At 60.2% G+C, this 5,968-nt stretch overlaps 1 long non-coding RNA gene across 1 annotated transcript; it reads left to right on the forward strand.

Moving 5' to 3' along the window:
- The first annotated feature begins 33 nt into the window (after positions 1–33).
- On the forward strand, positions 34–4,796 carry LOC114004581 (uncharacterized). The gene is made up of 2 exons (XR_003546701.1): positions 34–280; positions 926–4,796. It is a non-coding gene; the product is annotated as an uncharacterized LOC114004581 (long non-coding RNA).
- The last annotated feature ends 1,172 nt before the right edge of the window (positions 4,797–5,968 follow it).

A 5,968-nucleotide genomic window follows, 5' to 3' on the forward strand; every position in this document is an offset into this window, starting at 1 on the left:
CGCCCCGGGCGCCGGGCGACGAGGCCCCACCGGCGGGGACGTCCCAGCGCCGCAGAGCTCTGCGTCCTGAATCGTTGGTTCGCTGAGGCCCTGAGCAAGCCTCGACCAGAGGGCTCAGTTTACTCCTCCAGAAAACGGGACGAGCGGCGGAAGTGAGGGAGATACTAGGTAAAGCGCCTGGGTGCAGAGACCTCCTCCTCCTCGCTAGGATGGGGCCTCCGCCACCCCCAGGAGAGGGCTGATGGTCTGCGATCCCGGGGACGGCAAATTACACACGCAGGTGGGTGAAGTCTGCGGGTGCCTCGGGTCTCACAGTCCCCCAGTAGCCACCAGGGGAAGGGCCTCTCACTTATTCGAGGGCCCTGGGACAGAGGTGACTGGTTCTGGGGTCTTTTGATGGGCCTGTGTCCGTCCCCTTCCACAAGCGTTCAGGGCTGGCGGGCAGCTCTGGTCAGCAGCCAGTGTTGGGGGGGCTGCATCCTTTGTGGCCTCAGTCTCCCCGTTTCCAGGAGAATCCTTGGCCAGATCTCCCTCGCACACACCTGTCCCAGGTCTGCCATTCCAGGCTGGTAGCAGGCTGCCTGGCACCTCTGCCTCCCTGTCCCTCTGCCTGTGGTGCCCACACTCCCCCTCACCCGCCTCACAGGAGCCATTTAGGACAGAAGAGGCCTGGGGCGGGAAGGCCCCCGGGGCTGCAGTGCAGACCGTCTTCCACACGCTCCCGGAGGCTTGGGTCTCTCCTGGTGGCAAGCAGGGAGCAGGTCCTCCCTCTCGGACACTCGCCCCTTCCTTATCTTCACCACACGAGAGAGGTTTTCAGAAGTTCACGAAGTGGGTGTTAGGAGAAAGCTATGCGTGGATTTCCAAAGTTTTCGCACTAAAATAAACTCATACTTGAACTCCATTTCCCATGAACTTTTTGAAGTGCCCACAACAGGATCCGACAGGAAACCTGAAGCCTCCACCCCACCCCAGGACTCTGCCTTCAGACTTCCCTCTGCAGGCCAGGCAGTCTTTACTGATCCTGGCCTGTTTATTCTGGGAGGGCCTCGCACCGCCGACCTGCAGAGCCCCGCTGAGCATCGCAGACGCCTGTGCCCTCTCCAGCCACACGTGGCCTTGAACCCTGAACAAACTGTTTGCTCACCTCCCAGGACAGAAGCTCCTCACCTCCCCTGCACAGCCTGGTCCACGAGGCCCAGGCCCATCTCCCTGACAGTCTCCGATGCCCTCCCCCAGGATCTCCTGTTCTGTGAGTCCTGTGCCCGCACTGGGGGGTGCAGGGACACAGAGAAAGCGCTCCCTTGTGGAGCATGCGTTTCGTGAGCAGGCACACGGGGACACCGGGTGCAGGTGGTGAGAGCACCTGGAAGAAACTGAGGCAGGGAAGGAGCCTGTGAAGGCCTTTGCAGAGAAGGTGGTCAGGGCAGGTCTGTCTGAGGAGGCAACATCTGAGTGGAGGCCTGAATGGAACGAGGGAGCTGGCCAGAGGGAGGACAGCATTCTAGACAGAAGAGAGCGTGCAAAAGCCCTGAGGTGCAAGCTTAGTGTGCTGGAGGACAGCGAGGAGGCCAGTGTGGCTGGAGTGGAGGGAGCGAGGTGGGGTGAGGATAGAGGAGGCAGCCAGAGGGGTGGGACTCTAACCCAGGTTTGCCAGTCACTTGAGCCAAGCACACAGATTCTCCAGGGACGGGCAAGAAGTGGGTTTGCCAGCTACCCCTGCAGCGCAATCAGAGGCGCACAACCTGAAGACGGGCCTGGCATACGTGTTGGTGTGGCAGACCATGTGGACAGGGGAGGGCGTCGCCGCCACTCCAGGAGGAGGAGCGGGGGCTGTCCCCTGCCTGCTGCCCCGGCACACTCAGGTCAGCAGGTTCTCATGTCCCTGGCCGGTCATGGATGGCACAGGAGCACAGGCTGCCTTTGTGCACTTGCAGGTGCCCCGGGGCACGAGTGTGCGCATTTTCCTGGAATGGAACGGGCGATGCTGCTGCGGCCCGGCACACCTCCCCGCGGACAAGCAGGAAATGAAGGCTCAGAGCGGGTCAAGGAGGAAACGAAAGCTCAGAGGGAGGCCAAGTGCCCACTGCCCCAGAGACACCCATGCAGTGTCTGGGACTGGAACCCAGTTTGACCCCAGAGCCTGCTCCTGAGCCCCAGCCTGCCAGGGCCCGCAGAGAGCTGACTCCAGCCGGCCCTGCCTGCCCGCGCTCAGGTGGTGTGCAGAGACCAGAGCAGGATGGAGAAGTGGAGGGGAGGGGATTTCAGCATGACCGTGTTCCACTGGGAGGTGCTTGCTCTCTCCATCTCTCTCTGTCTCCCTGTCTCTTTCTGATGAGAGCAGGCACCCTCTGGCAAGTTAAAACAAATACCAACATTGAGCGTTTCTTGGTATCCTAACGTTCACTTTCGGGTTAGCTCCCTCAGCTGGTTTGTTTGAAATGTTTTTCCCCCTCAGGAAAAGATCATTTACAGCTGTCATTTGCCCTGTCATGCATCCCATTTCCTCACAGCATCGCCTGCCCTGGGTTTTATGGTTTTTCTGTACTCCTGGTTGCTTTGCTTGTTCCGAGCTGTGTGACCGCGGCCTGCAAGGCACCTGCATTTGCAAGGCCTAGGCTGTAGCAATGCACTGGTGCAGTGAGCAGTCAGCCATGAGGTTCCGAGGGCCCCTCCACACTGCTTCTCCTCGTCCAGCTGGTGGGAAGCAGCCCCTGCTGGCCTGGCCTCCCTGCTCCTCAGTGAAGAGGGCCAGCTGCCCTGCCTGCACAGGGGCAAGGTGACAGTTCCGAGATTCCGTCCAGCTCGTCTCTTGTCTTTAATGGAAGCAAAGCACAGGGAGCTTGCTCCCCAAAGGTGAGGCCTGGGAAAAAGGGGGCTCCCATGCTAGACTCAGAACCACCACAGAGGGGCTGCTCAGAACTTGGAACCACAGCCCGGAACAACCTAGAACTTCCAGCATGGGTTCTTTGGATCACTGCAGCCAACACGCACTGGGTCAGTGCCCGACGCGGTGACAGTCACACTGACTGGCACTGGTTGAGGGCTACTGTGGACCACGCCCTGCCTAAGCCTTGACCCGGATTAGCTCGGCACAACCCCAGGCAGCTGCCCGTAGTACGCCCCCGCTGTACGCGGGGACATAAGGGCAGAGACATCAAGCCATTCTCCAAGAGCTCCTAGCAGGGCTGGGTGCAAGGACTCCCCAGGCCCCACCATACAGACACAGGAACACGGGGACCTGGAGCCCTGGGAGGGGCAGCTGGGTAGCGGGACAAGGGCACAGCTTGAACGGGGATGGCTGCGTGGACAGGCCCCAAGATGGCAGCATATCTATACGGAGTGACTGCAGAGTCCCTGCCCTCTCAGCAGGATCCCCGAATCCTCGTGGCGGTGATGACAATGATAATTTGTTCAGTTTATTTCTTCCATAAGAGAGAGAGTCAGAGGAAGACAGAGACTGAGGGCCGGCACCCCAGCCTCAGCCAGCCCAGATCGAGCACACGCGTCTGGGTGTCAGGCCGCTCTCTGTCCCTGCAACCTTCTCGTGGGGCGGTCCTCACAGAGCGTGGCACCTCGGCCCCAGAAGGCCCTGAGCCCTCTTACAAGGCTCTCCCCTCCCCGCCCCTGCATGACCACTTCTGTGGTGGCCTGCCAGTTCCCAGGGTCAGAGGGCACATCCACACTTCCTCTGGCCAGTGCGGCAGCTCTGCCTTGGGCCAGACCTGCCAGCAGGCAAAGTCCAGGCCCAGGCCCCTGCCCGGAGGACGCTGCCTGGGGCTGCCCGGGTCACTCGCGAGCTCGTGTCCAGCTGAGTGACTGCGGCAGGAGGAAATCCCGGCCGCCTGCCCGCCCATTCCAGGACCCGTTCCCAGTGCCCTCCTCCTGCTCCCACAATTCACAGCCGTAAGGGGCTGGGGGCCTTCGGCTCTCTGCTGCCCTAGGGTGGGGCAGGCCGGATCTGATAGGAGAGGCCTCACCCAGGCTCCCTCGCTGAAGGGCCCTGGACATGGCTGAAGGCTCTGAGCAGACAGGCGATGTCACAGGAGGGGTGGGTTTGGCAAACCCTGCAGACCTTCAGCGCCACACCAGACTAGGAACTTTACCTGGAGGCACTGGGGAGCTACGGATGGTTTGAGACCCAGGGGTTGTGTGCAGGGAGCTGGACAACGACCAGTCTAGAGCGATTTCCACACAGAAGCCGTGTTTGCTGGGACTTGAGAACAGAGACCTGAAGGGCCCTGGGCAGAGGTGGATGGCAGAGTGGGCCTAGACGTGCCTCCCCCTCACTGGGGCTGGCCTGGGCCAGAACACAGCAGACACACCTAGCCAGCAGGGCTGCCCACTGAGGGGTAGGGCATGCGGGGGACATCAGGGCTGGAAGAGCCCTAGAATGCCGCTCAGTGAGGTGGTGCACGGCGGGGACAGGAGAGCCAGGAGGGCTTCCCGGGGGCAACTGTGACCAGACCTTGGCAGACTACATGGCATCTGACAAAGAGCAGGCATGCAGGGACCCAGGCAGCAGAAAGAACACAAATTGTGTCACCAGAGATTTCGTGTGGGGACACATTCGGAGAGACCCTGAGGTGTGGGGACACATTCGGAGAGAGATCCTGAGGTGTGGGGACACATTCGGAGAGAGACCCTGAGGTGTGGGACACATTCGGAGAGAGACCCTGAGGTTGGGGGGACACATTCGGAGAGAGACCCTGAGGTGTGGGGACACATTCGGAGAGAGACCCTGAGGTTGGGGACACATTCGGAGAGAGACCCTGAGGTTGGGGACGTGCTCTGAACAAGCACCACCTGTTTTTTGTTTTTGGAGAGGTTTTTGCCATAGGGTGTGTGCACTCGCCAGACAGAGACAGAGAGACAGACAGAAAGCGAGAAATCACCCCCCAGGAGGGATGGTCACGCCGCAATCCCTTCTCCTCCATTCTCCTCTCGGGATCTTGGGCATGCACACACACGCGCCCGGCGTGAGTTTAAGCCACCGGGTCTGGGACACAAACTGCGGTCGACTACATGGGAGTCCAGCGACATAGCCATTATGCCAACTGCTGGTCCCAACACCATCTGTCCCTTTGGGCTTTGGCAGAACCTTGTAACTTGCCCTTTCCTTGACTCTCACTGCAGACAGAGCAAAGGGTGGAAGTTGCTAGGGGTGTTCCAAGAGACACGTCTGATGGACTTCAGGAGACATCTTGCCCAGTTAGCAAAGCCCAATCCCTGCTGTGCATCTGAAAGGCTCTCCAGCCTTCTCTGGGTGTGGTGGTGCCTCCTTAGGAGAGATTCTTTGGCCTTAAACTGGGTGTCTCTCCATTAGGAGAGATAATGGGACTTTCTCTTGGTGGATCATCAGCACGGGATGCACCTGGCCCAGCGTGACTAAGCCCTCATAGGTTCATTACCTGCTTCTTACTGTCTGTGACCTGGAACCAGTCCGTGGAGTGTCGTGAAACACACACGTGTCGTGTCTCCCTGTACTATAAATAAAGACGCCCGGTTTGTCGGAAGTCTTGGGCCACCTAGGCTCAGGCCGCCTGTGTCCATTTCTGCTCTGTCTTTGTCTCATTCTTTCCAGTTCCTCCTTAGATAGAACCAAGCCTGAGGGCGGACTCCGACAATTTCGGGCTCCCCTGGGCCCCAGAGTGAGCCCTCAGCAGGGCCCAGGCCCCCCAGGGGTGGACGTAGAGACCCCCCTCCTGACCCGGCCAGAGTTTGTCTCCACTGGCGGCTGCTGCACTTGTGAACTTGTGCAAGGCCCGATAGAGTAATCCTCAGCAGGAGGCGAGGCCCACCAAGGGCTTAATGCTAATCCCTGACATGTGTTCAGCTCCGTCCCTCCCTCTGCCCAGCCTCAAGGGACCCCAAATAGAGCAAGAAAAAGAGGCCCTGGGCAGCGGGCGGTGGAAGTGCCCCCTGCGGAGGCTCCAGGCTGACAACCTGAGACCTCCCTGAGTAGGCC

Source organism: Tupaia chinensis, unplaced genomic scaffold (genome assembly GCF_000334495.1).
Source record: "Tupaia chinensis unplaced genomic scaffold, TupChi_1.0 Scaffold138725_1, whole genome shotgun sequence".
In the NCBI taxonomy this organism is placed as follows: domain Eukaryota; kingdom Metazoa; phylum Chordata; class Mammalia; order Scandentia; family Tupaiidae; genus Tupaia; species Tupaia belangeri.